The following is a 13,782-nucleotide window of genomic DNA, read 5'->3' on the forward strand; positions in this document are numbered from 1 at the left end:
CCGTAGAAGAGTGCGCATGCGTTTTCTTGTGCGTGCATGCATGCGCATATAGCTGTGCGGAACTTCAAACCTTCTCTATATATGTTGCACAGAGTCAGTGAAGGAGATAGCTTTTGCCGAAAGATTTCGAACTGGTATCGCTGCCCCGAGCGTATATGCTTTTTCCTTATGCGCGCATTTTGTTCGATTCCCGTATTATCTGGCATCACTGTCTCTCAAGTCTTTCCTATTTAGTATTGTCTTATGCGCTTTTAGACTTGTTATTCATCTGCGTTTCTTCACGTCAAACTTATTCTTATTCATATCTTGTTCGCATTTATTAATTGTTAGTTATATTAATATTACATATTTTTATAAACATCTAAAATCTTCTATTGTTTATCTTATACCTTTAAAAATCGAATTAAATGTATAGCGTGTGATGGAGCTTATGTTTCTCGAGTAATGATGCAATTAAAAGTATAAGATAAAGAAAAACTGCAAATTGCAATGTGATATAAAAAAAATATTAACAAACCTTCTATTGACGGGAGAGATGGGATCTTTATCTCTACTAACATGCACGCACGCGCACGCACACACGCGCGCGCGCGCGCACGCACACACACACACACACACACACACACACACACACACACACACACACACACACAAGACGCAGAGAGGATTTGGAGTTATTAAATACTATAAGTATGACAAACCATGAGGTCGTTATCTCTGCTGACACAAAAACATGCGCGCACACGCAGTCATACACGGGCATTTATACGTACTGATATACTGATATGAACAATTCATCAAACTAGTGTAGATATACATGAGCCAATATCATGAAAAAAATCTTCAAATATTTTTAATTTCAAAACTAGGCATAGAAATGTTCTAAAAATTGAGGTTTTTCATTAGGAATGCAAGTACAACATATAAAAAATTCGCAAATCGACTGAACATGTTTTTTTTTCATATAAATCGCGCGTGGTCCTTTTTACAGATAATAGTGTAAAAGTGACATTGATCATTTCTGACATACCAGTCTTTCTTCAGCATCTTATGTTAATCACACTTAATAATAATGAAGTACTACTTATTGCTTAAACTAAACCAAAACATATATGACTTAAGAAAAAAACTTGACCAATGTCCGAGTAAACAATTTTTTTAGCTATAGTCAAGATATTTTCATTATTACTGTTACTATACGCTATGTAAGTATCTCTGGTGTGAAACATTAGCGTCAACTTTTGTTCGTTTTTTTTATTTTATGGAAATATGGGAATAAACGCACATTATTGTTTTGATGTTATAGATTTATTTTGGTAAAAGTAAGAGGTAATAAAGTCGGATCAAATAATTCTTTCCTGGGATCATTAAATTTCTTTCTACAAATAAAATAAACACTACAAATTCTGATGTTGGCAGTCAAAATTTAAGCTTCTTTGTTCTTCTAAAAAATACATTTTTAATGTGTAGCTGCACAGATCAATAATATATGCTGTATTTTAGCCGTACAATTATTCTTTTGTAATTACAAATTCTTATATTCTACATTCAAGTCAATTTAAAATTTTTAATTGTCTAAATTTTCTATGAAGAGATAATTTCAGTTATATTTCTTAAAGGAAACGTTTACATCCTAAATTAAAAAGATTAATTTTAATTTAATCTTCTTTTGATATTTATTTTTAAAAAAATGAGTATATTTATGTTTGACGACGTACTACCACAATTCACTTTTTTCTTCACTCTTCTTTCTATGAACAACCAGGAAATCGATAAATTGTAGCTTAGAACTTTTTCGTTTACTATTAAAACATTCAACACAACATATCCAATTTGATCGATATTTCTTTAATAAATTATAAAGAACACTTGAAACACTTTATTTTGAGATTTTGTTAAAATACTCCCAGAATTTCAGATAATGATTGTTAAGCGGCGCTATCAGAGCTATTTATTGCACAGTGTATGATGCAGTCGGTTTATTTACAAGCTACAAAATTTATTTTTGTAAAAAGGTTCAAAAATTGATATGTTATTAAAGTAGTAGAGAGATATTTTGACCGTGCTGTATCAATACAAATTGAGGGGAAGGAGAGAAGAGTTAATATTTAATAATACACGATATTACTTAATTTTGTTCAATTTAAAATTGTGTTATGATTGAAAATTAATTCGGCACGCAGTTCATTGAACTTGCGGAAAATATATAAAATCACAAAAACAATACAAGCACGAAGATCTAGCTGCGACCGTAGAAAGCATTCTTGTTTAATTTGTATTGATACAGCAACGATCAAAATATCTCTCTACTACATTAAAAGTCACGCTGCCTTAAAAAGCGTTCTAACTTATAGTCGATTATTGCGAGAAATATCATCACAACCTCAGTGATAAAGTTGGCTAAGACACCGGTACGGGAGATTCGGGAGGTCCCAGATTCGAATCCTGGCTGAGGTGATATTTTTCGCAATAATTTCTTTACAGTTTTTTCAGGAGAAAAAAGGGTTAATATTTAATAATATGTGATATTACTTAATCTTGTTCAATTTAGAATTGTGTTATGACTAAAAATTAATTTGGCATGCAGTTCATTGAACTTGAGGAAAGTATATAAAATCACACAAATAATACAAGCACGAAGATCTAGCTGCGACCGTAGAAAACATTCTTGTTCAATTTGTATTGATATGTTATTGTTTTTATGTATAAAGATCGTGCTTTATCTCCAACTAATAAGCTATGTGTTAAACATACTTTTTTAATTGACGCTTGATGCTACCGTTTCGAGCAATCACGTGACCACATATAATGCAAGCGTCAATCAGAAAAAGGTTTAAATTTTCCAGCTTCAAGCATCAAAACTTTACGAATGTCAAAATACCAGTTAGATAAGTTATTATTCGGATGACCTTTTATACAGCTAAAAAACAAATTCTGTACATGAATTGACAATAAATTTTGAAAATGCAAGTCAATTTAATCGTAAGTTGATATATATTAATCTGTTTTATTTATATAAAATAATAAGTTAATATATTAATCCCTTTTATACAGAATAATTTTACAAAAAGTTTTACAATTATATTTTTAACACAGAAAATTTGTGTTTTTAAAGCGAAACATTTACGCTTTTAAATTCTCTGCTTTAAAACATTAATTTTCAGCTTTAAAAACATAAACGCTCCGTTTTAAAAACAAATTCTCTGTTTTAAAAATGCAAATTATTTTTTTATATAATTTTTGTGGTCTTAAAACAGAGAATTAATTTGTTGCACCCACTCACAAGGGGAGACTACAACGTGATACCAATCGATTTTGTCGAAACTCCGTGTATCGATAGAGTATCATGTCAAGTGTTTCAGGGTAAACGGATAAGACGCACTTCTCAAGCGTTCGCGAGAATATCGAGATTAAAGAACCCCAAGCGCTATATTAGCACATGGTGTAGAGCATAAAATCGAAGAGCGCGTAGCTCAACGGTTAAGTACTAGACTCGTAACGGCAACGTTGCTGGTTCGAGTCTCGATATTTTTTTTTTTTTTTTACAAGGAAATGTAATTATTAACATATTATTAATATATTATTATTAATACATACACAGAAAATAAATGTAAATACATTTTATTCATTCATTGCATATTAAAAAAGCACATTTTTCTACATATTACGAAGGAAAAAATTCTTAACCGCTGTCTAGTACTTAACCGCTGAGCTACGCGCTCTTCGATTTTATGCTCTACACCATGTGCTAATATAGCACTTGGGGTTCTTTAATCTCGATATTCTCGCGAACGCTTGAGAAGTGCGTCTTATCCGTTTACCCTGAAACACTTGACATGATACTCTATCGATACACGGAGTTTCGACAAAATCGATTGGTATCACGTTGTAGTCTCCCCTTGTCAGTGAGCGATTGTAGTACCGAATGCATCCATTAAGTCGATAACAGATATCTTAACCTTTAAAATCTCAAACTTTAACGCTAAAGCAGACCGTCGCTTTTTTCTGTCAGGTTCTTTCGTTTCGAGTGAAAATGCTTCAAATGAGTATATTTTTATCAAAATTTAAGGTGAGGTAGTTATTCTAAATAATTACTCAAAATTTATTATTAATTCATCTTCAGAATCCATTTTTTAATTATATAAAAGATTATCTGAACAATAGCCTAATTAACGTTTAAAAAACTTTGATGCTTGAAGTTAAAAAATTTAAACTATTTCTTGATTAACACTTACGTCACGTGATCACTTGAAACGCTAGCGTCAAGCATCAAATAAAAAGGTATTAAACACTAGTAAATTATCGCAATATGTTAATCCGTGTGATAGTCATCTAAATCTTTATGTTATACGGTCAATTTATTAAAAACTTAAATGTAAAAACCAGATTAATTATCTATACTCACAGTTGTGACTGTTACACATCGAATTTTATTCATGGGAGTATCCTGATTGGACACGTAATGATTGGACATAGCATGATTGGAAACGTAATATTGGACGATTGGAAACCGCATGATTGAAAACTGCAGGATTGAAAACCGCACGATTGAAAACCGAACCTAACCTCGTCGGTAGAAAGACTGACAAGGAATAGGCAAGAACTATAAAATGCCAAATGAGATGAATCATAGCTCATTCAAAAGGAGGGAACAAGTATATTAAAAGTGTTAGGCCCGGTTGTTCCACCTTTTGGTAAGTATCAGGTAATTTAACTGTTAGGTAAACCTATGCGAAATGCATAGGTTTACCTAACAGTTAAATTACCTGATACTTTCCAAAAGGTGGAACAACCGGGCCTAAAAGGGTTAGCGTGAATACCGTACTTTTTAAGAAAATTGCAATTAAAGTTTAAAGGCCACGACACTCGTTTTTGCATAGCTGCATAACCGTATGGATAAAGAAATTGATTGGTCCATTTCCTTATGCATGTGCTAACGGATTAATCAACTTCCTTATGCATACGGTTATGCAGCTATGCAAAAGCCTGTGTCGCGGCCTTAACATTTAGACGTTTGTACGTTAAGTACTAGAATCTTGAATCACTATCCAAGAGAACGTCATGGCTGAGAAGGCTAAGTTCTAGCGTTTTTCCCTTCGTGACGGATTGGGTTCAAATCTCCGCAGTATCAAATTTTTTTTTACTTTTTTTAAACCTATTGCTATTATATTTTACAATTACTTTATCTTTATTATTTTTTAAATTAATTAATAATGTACTTACATATAATAATAAAATTAGGCTAATTTTTATTAATAAAAAATTAATAAAAATATTTAATAAATTATTTATTAAAATAAAATTATCTATAAAAGTAAATAATTAGCCCTTAACAAACAGATTTATTCCTAAAAATAATACACTTTAATTTATAACGTTCTATAAATTTATAACATCTTATAATATTATATCTTTATAATATTATAGAAACTCTTAAAGTGTATTATTTTTCAGAATAAATCTGCTCGTTAAGGTCTAATTATTAATCTTTATAAATAATTTTATTATAATAAATAATTTTTTAAAAATTTTTATTAATTTTTTATTAATAAAAAGTTGCTTAATTTTATTAGTATATGTAAGTGCATTATTATTAATTAATTTAAACAATGCTAAAGATAATGCAATTGTAAAATATAATAGCAAAAGGTTTAAAAAAAAGTAAAAAAAAATTTGATATTGCGAAGATTCGAATTCGGTCCGCCACAAACGGAAAAATGTAATGATAGAACTTAGCCTTCTCAGCCACGACGCTCTCTTGGATAGTGGTTCAAAATTCTAGTACTTAACGTACAAACGTCCAAATGTTAAACTTTAATTGCAATTTTATTAAAAAGTAAGGTCTATTCACGTTAACCCTTTTACACTTTTAATATACTTGTTCCCCCCTTTCGAATGAGGTATGATTCATCTCATTTGGCATTTTACAGTTCTTACCTACTCCTTGTGAGACAAAGCAGGTGCGGGAGGGGGTGGGCCGTAGGCTCAACCCCTTGTACCCCTTCCCACGTGTGTGTGTGTGTGTGTGTGTGTGTGTGTGTGCGCGCGCGCGCGCGCGTGCGTGCGTGCGTGCATACGAATGTGACGACGAGGTTAAATTTCCAATCGTGCGGTGTCCAATCGTGCGGTTTCCAATTGTGCAGTTTCCAATCGTACGGTTTCCAATCGTGCAGTTTCTAATCGTGCGGTTTCCAATCGTTATGTGTCTAATATTACGTTTCCAATTGTTTTGCGTCCAATTGTTACGTGTCCAATCGGGTGTCCCTTTTTTAAGATTAATACTTTTCTTGTTTTTGTATATCATTTAAAAAATTAGTCTTTTATGGTAATTAGTTTCCTTATCTCATATTAATGCATTATTCCAATTAAAATTGTAATTAATCTGTAATATGTTCAGTAATAACAGGCTGCTTATCTGAATCCAATTTAATGTTATTCTTATGTTCTTTGATTCTTGTTTGTAACTTTCTAATTAATCGACATATGACGCTTCGTGAATATTATAGGTAATTTAATTTGTATACAATGTTACTATATTATTAAATACCCACGGAATTTTATCTTTATGCGCTCTTATAATTATATTTAATTTAGTATAGCCCTAATATAATACTATGAATTGGTCTCTGTTAAATTTCTTAATAATTCTACGATTAATTTCAATGAATACATCTAATGGATAACCGTTCTTAATATTTCAATATACAGTTTGATGTTGTTCTTATGAAACAATGGATGTGATAGAAGAACTGCACAGTCAATCAAATTACGCCTACTTTTTGACAATGCAGATGATTCGAAAAATATGTCAGCACACAATCCGAGAATATCTTTTATGTCAATGTCAATCAATAATGTCAATCAATACGTATACGATTATGTTAAACTATTAACAACGGATTCAAGAAATTAAGAATTTTCTTCTAATTCATTAGCAAATTTTTTCAATTATACTAATTATTAAAACTTTCTCGGACTTTTTCTATACTATTTTTAGATACAATAAGTAAAATGTCATCGACATCTCTATAATAAATTGTCTGTTCCAAAAGTTTCCGGAATGAAATTCTCCAGCGAACCATAAGGGCTAGAGCGATGCGGTTTTCGGAAACAGTGGTAGGGAGTCATAGCTAACAAATGCAATTTGGCTCAATCGCCTCCGGACAGTGAGGATCGCATTTCGCAAATAATATGTTTTGGTGACGCGTTGAGATTTAAGATGCAGCAATATGCAATCAAATATTGTGTTAAACTAAAAAAATCGGGCTCTGAGACGGTAGGCCTGATACGGAAAGCCTTCGGAGAGGAAGCCGTATCCCAGCCAAGCATTTACGAGTGGCATAAAATGTTCCGGGAGAACCGAGAAAACATCAACGAGCGCTCTGGACGTCCGTCAACATCTCAAATGGATAAAAATGTGAAGTGCAAAAAGTTTTGAATTCTCTGCTATCATTCTTACACTAAGATCATCAATCCCCGTTCAAAACTTTTTGCATTACAATTATTTTGCACACAGCGCGGTTTGCATTAGGTGTCTATCCCTATTACGAAAAATATCATACAGAATATTATAATTAAAAAAATATTATTAATATTGATTATTACACTGTAAAATTGTATGTTGTGTTTACATTTATTATGATGTTCATTACAAAATGTTTATTTCAATGTATAATTAAAAATAAGTTTATTAAGAAATTACAAATATCATTTTTTATGGAAAGTTCATTTTCTTCCAAAAAGCATCGGCAAAACAACTTTTGTAAGAGTAAGACGTGAATTCGACCGCAAACGACTGTCCGCGTGGTGTATACACTTTTGGCGTGGTGTCTCGTTCAATGGAAGTCTCAGCGGAGAGAACGCTCGTAGTGACAGGATTAATAAAATTCCTTGTATAAAGTACTCTTTAAATCGGAATGTTAGTAAAAAAAAGATGTGACGTCTAACGAGCACAAAATTTCAGTTGTCTTATTGCATCTCTTTCTAATATATTGTATAAATCAGAGCTATTATTTATGTAATTTCTAATTTCTAGTCATTTGTCGCTTATTTTGTGAATAAGAAGCAAATAAATACAAAGTAGTGTTGATTGAAAATACAATAATTCTAAACAGACAATTATGAATTTTAGGAATTTTAGATTATCTTGATTTAAAAAATCTATTGTATACTTCCACTATGCTAATTTTTTTAATCACGCGCCTCGAAAGCGTTTCTACTCACAGCCGATTATTGTAGGAAATATCATCATAGCTTCAGGTGTCAAGTTGGCTAAAACACCCGTATCGGAGATTCAGAAGGTCCCAGATTCAAAATCTGGCTGAGGTGATATTTTTCGCAATAAATTTCTTACAGTTTTTTCAGAGGAGGGGAAAGGATTAATATTTAGATGCTAGTTATCATCAAGTATTATTAAATTAATTTCAATTTAATAAAAGTGATTTTACCAATTCTTATTCAACTATAACTGTGTTATGATCAAAAAGTAATTCGATGCGCAGCTTGTTGAATTTGAAAAATTATACAGGCTGATGCAAAACCAATTGTCCTTTAAGGGACGTATTCCTGATCAAATTCTAAGATGATATTTCCTTTGGCAAAAATTTGGCAGAGGCTTAGATTTCAAGATATAAACCGATTAAATTAGCGTATTACGGATCAAATACAGAAGGTACGCAAAGGCGGCGCACTCACTATTACGCGCGGTTGTTTCGAGAGGCGCCTGCTGCACTCAACTGATACTTCTCTCTCTCTCTTTCTCTCTCCCCCCTTCCTCTCTCTCTCTCTCTCTCTGTGACAAGAAAAGTACTACTGTTTCTAAAAACTCAAGATGTAAATACTTTTGTAGATTTCGTGCAATTCTTTGTTTGATTCTTCGATTGTAAAAAGAATTTCATAGCACTTCTCTTACCAAAATCATAAAATCAGGACGGAAAATAATTACATTTTTAAGTTAAAGATAACATTGTAATGTGACAGAGAGAGAGAGAGAGAGAGATACAAAGATAAAAAAAGAGAGAGAGAGAGAAAAATCATCATTTATTGAGTGCTCTAAATAGTTAGCTTCTCAAGCGCTAAATTAGGAATACAGTTTCGCGAATCCTAATACATAGCACATCAAAACCGCAGTTAAAAATACTATACAATTGATATAGAAAATAATACAAAACAAGTAAGAAAAAGATCCTAAGAAAAAAAAAGAAATAATAAGTAAAAGTAAATAAAGAATAAACTAAAACGTAAGACTAAATGAAAATAGGAGATTAGAGCGTACGAGTGTGTCCGAGAGTAAGCAGGTGCAGGGAGCGCAGCTATCAGCGGTTACGATGTATTAAATATGCAAACAGTTTGCGTTTAAAGTTTGCTAATGAGGTTGCTGCCCGAATATTCGCGAAAACACTACGTCATCGCGGTGCAACAAAACGATCGTTTGTAAAAGTCAGTGCAACATGTTCGGAGAGCCAAAACGTCGTCGCATGCTCTCGTTATTCGTGTGGAAACATCGCTCTCAAATCTACGAGGTGTGTTCAAAAAATACCGGGAATTTTCGTTTTTTGAAAAAAATATTTATTTATTCGTCTACATTAATGTTGTCGCCTTCAAAATAGTCACCATTAGATATTATGCACTTATGCCAGCGCTTCTTCCAATCCCCGAAACACTTCTCAAACTCGATCTTTAGGATAGCCTTTAGCTCTTTCAGCGATGCGCTTTTAATGTCATCTATGCTTGTAAAACGACGGCCCTTTAAGGTTCTCTTTATTTTTGGAAATAGGAAAAAGTCACACAGAGCCATGTCTGGCGAATATGGAGGCTGGGGCATCATTACAGTATTGTTTTTGGCCAAAAATTCACGAACAAGCAATGAAGTGTGAACAGGTGCATTATCGTGGTGCAAAAGCCATGAAATGTTTTTCCATAAATTCGGGCGTTTTTTTTAGCGACTTCTCTGATTGTGATTCGGCGATTGTTCATAACCATTTCTTTCACTTTTTCGACGTTTTCATCGGTTCTTGATGTGCTGGGGCGTCCTTTGCGTTCGTCATCTTCAACGTCTTCACGGCCATCTTGGAAACGATTATACCACTCGTAAACTCTTGTTTTACTCATAGCAGACTCACCATAGGCCTTTGTTAACATTTCACACACTATGTTACAGTTTATGTTATTTTTTACGCAAAATTTGATACAAATTCTTTGATCCATTTTTTTTCAGAAACGAAAATCGCCGAGCTCATAAAAACACGTGTAACCTTAGCGGCTGCCACAGACAAAGTAAACAATGAATACAGCTCAACATTTCAGCATACTTCAGGGGCATGTATACCAATATAAACAAAAAAAAAATTTGACTGTCGGACTTTCCAAACCCGCGAAATTTAAAAATTCCCGTTACTTTTTGAACACACCTCGTAAACCTACTGTAAAGCTCTAGGAAATTTCGATTGCAGAATCTTATAAGTTAGACATCCAAGAAAGTACATACGCCTAGTATGCACCTTGAGCCATTGCAGCCTCTCATAAAATTCCGTTATGGGCGCATCTCGTCTGACTTTAAACATAAACCTAATACTAGCATTGATAGCTCTGTATAGAAAAAGATCCTGCTCTCCTGTCGCATTCGTTAAGATACAGCAGCAATAGTCCAGTATCGGTTAGATGAGCGCCGACACTAACGTAATCCTGAGAGACTGAGGTATCAGCTGGTTGAACAACTTTAATTGATAGACAACCGAGTGCACCCTGGAGGACATCCTAATGGTCTGATTGCTCCATAAAAAAATCTTGGAAATGCAAAGGCCCAGACACACAACAGATTTGCAGTATTAAATCGGAATATCGTCGACTACGACACAAAGGACCTCCTCGAACATGAGCCCATTTATATACCACGCAGTACCCATGATCATGGCGGACTTCTTACGATTGATCATTATCAGATGCCCAGGCGATGATACTTCTGATATCTTCGTTTATCAATTGAACGCCCTCATGCAGATGTCTAGGATCGACATGAGTGTAAATGAGATCGTCAGCGTAGAAATTCTATTAAAGAAAGAGAAAGAGAGAAAGGAGAGGAGAAAGACTCTTGTGTGTTGTATCAGCTGGACATATCAACTGAACGCAGTAGGCGCCTCACGAAACATCCGCGCGTAACGGTGAGTGCGCCGCCCCTGCGTACCTTCTGTATTTAACTCGTGATACGCTAACTTAATTGGCTTATATTTCGAAATCTAAGCCTCTGCCAATTTTTGCCAAAAGAAAAATCGTCTTAGAATTCAATAAGAAATATGTCCCTTAAAGAACAACTTATTCTGAATCATCTTGTATAAAATCACACGAATAAATATAAGCACTAAGATCTAGCTACGACCGTTAAAAGGTGTTGTTTCAATTTGTGTTGTCACATTATCGGTCAAATCTCTACTCTAAATTTTTTAGTCATATATATTTTGGTTTAGTTTAATCAACAGATGTACTTCGTTTAAATAATATAAGATACTGAAGAAAGACTCATATGTTAGAAACATTCATTTTCCAACTTTCTTCTTATTAATAATTTGACTTTGAATTATAATTACAATATTTACATTTAATTAAATGGGCTCATTATTAGGGCTCGGACGTTCTCGGACTGCTCACAGAAAATTGCTGCGTGCGAGTTGTGTGTGTGATGATTATCATTTCCTGTCTGCAGGGTTTAAAAAAACCCAAGCCAGTAGAGTTTTTCTAATTTTATGTTTTATTTCTTATAACCTTTATGAAAAAGAACTATTGCTGGCCGTGTGATTATTACACGCAGCTGTATGATTATTACTGGTGGCTCTGTAATTATCAAGGCAAATATTGCTTCTACAATAATTACTAGCAATGGAATACAAATATTACTCGCCTGTTGGGTATCACTAGAAAGACTACTGCATATAATAATTACTGGAACTTGGTTAAGTGGTGCAATGGCGTGCGGATGTGGAGGTGAAGTGAGGTTGAGTATGAGTGTTGTAGTATATTAGGAAGAATTAGGAAAGTAAAGAGACATGAACTAGAGAGGTAGGAGGGTAGAAAAGACGGGTTAGAGGCAGAATTAGGGGAAAAGAATTTGTGGTAATATTGGAAGATATAGGAGAAAGGAAGAGAAGTAAGTTAGGACGGACAATGAGGCGAGAGAATCCAAAAGGATCGGTAATAAGGTAGGAAGGTAACAAAATAAAACGAGGAAGATAAGGAAAACAAAAAGAATGACGATATGCAAATAGAAATAGTGTTAGGAGAAAAGACGGTAGAAACAGCTATAAAAAAGATAATGTAACAAGTAACAAAAGGAATCTGGCAAAATGGTTTATGGAGAAAGAAGGACATATTGTAAATGAGAGAATAAATAAATAGAAGAAGATTGGAAAAAATGTATAGAGGTACGGAGACAGTGAGAAGAGTGATAGTATAGGAAAAACGTAGCAAAGGAAAATGTATATTAAAATGTAAAAAGAGGATCAAGTATAGATATAGGTATAGATATAGAAATTATGAAAATAAACGTACAGGAAATGGAAAATGTAAAGATATGGACAAATATATAATATAAATAATAGTTAATTAAGGATCCTGGGCGGCTTGGTATATAAAGAAGAAAACAAAGGGAACTCAGATCACCGACCATTGGAGATTGAAGTTATAAAGCATAAAGGCTGGAGGAAAAGGTATAGAAAACGAATAAGAAAAAAAAAAGAAAATAGAATAAATATATAGGACAAGGAGGCGACAAAGTTGTTTAGGCAGAAAAGAAAGAAAAACCGGAGTTAAGTAAGAATTGGAAAAAAAGGAGACTGTTGGATTGTCAAAGAAAGAGGAACGGAATAAAAGAGCAAAATATTTTTTTTGCTGCCTAAATTATATTATAAAAGATATAAAAATAATATAAATATTATGAGTACATTATATAAAAAATAAAAGATATATATTTATAAAATTGTATGCAATAAAATAGCAATTATTGTACACACATGCACACGCACACGCACGCGCACACGCACGCACGCACGCACGCACATACATTCAATTATTATTTGTAACGTGTATAAGTGACATTATATAAGACATCCTACGGGAGAGGCTTTTTGGGATAATTTCAGTAGTTACTGATAAGGCAACAATATTTTAGTAATATAATTTTCAGTTAATTTTGAAACAAAAATTATTGGACATAATCACCAATATATTTACTACTATTTCAGTGGTGAAAAAACAGCAATAATATATTTTGATCATTGTGTCTACTAATTTTTTTTTCTAATTAACTGGAAAGCATTATTAAAATATTGTTGTCTTATCAGTAACTACTGAAATTATTCCAAAAAGCCTCTTTTATTTAGGCAATAATATTTGAGCAGTAATATATTTCGGCAATAGTACAAAATAATTATTGACTTCTATGTAATTGTTAATAATATTTTCTGTGATATTCTGTAATATTTCCTGTAATATCCAATAATATTTGTTGTAATATCCAATAATATTTTCTGTAATATCCAGTAATATTCCTATGTAATTATCAGTAATATCTATGTGTAATCAACAATAGTTCTTTTTTGTAAGGAAATCCACTAATAAATATCTAATAAAATTTACCATTTAATTAATAATTCTAATATAAAATTAGTTTAATTTAATCTACAATATTTAGAGGAGACCGGGGCAATTCGTTAGACGGGTTAATTCAATAAATAGAAATATTTTTTAATGGGTACATATTAAAAAAATTTACTTTAAATACTGTAAACATGT

At 32.7% G+C, this 13,782-nt stretch overlaps 1 protein-coding gene across 2 annotated transcripts in view; it reads right to left on the bottom strand.

Moving 5' to 3' along the window:
• LOC105194734 (ribosomal protein S6 kinase 2 beta) overlaps window positions 1-13,782 on the bottom strand; it is a 117,250-nt gene that overhangs the window by 47,983 nt on the left and 55,485 nt on the right. The window lies entirely within an intron of this gene.

The sequence above is a fragment of the Solenopsis invicta genome, chromosome 5 (genome assembly GCF_016802725.1).
Source record: "Solenopsis invicta isolate M01_SB chromosome 5, UNIL_Sinv_3.0, whole genome shotgun sequence".
NCBI classification, from domain to species: Eukaryota; Metazoa; Arthropoda; class Insecta; order Hymenoptera; family Formicidae; genus Solenopsis; species Solenopsis invicta.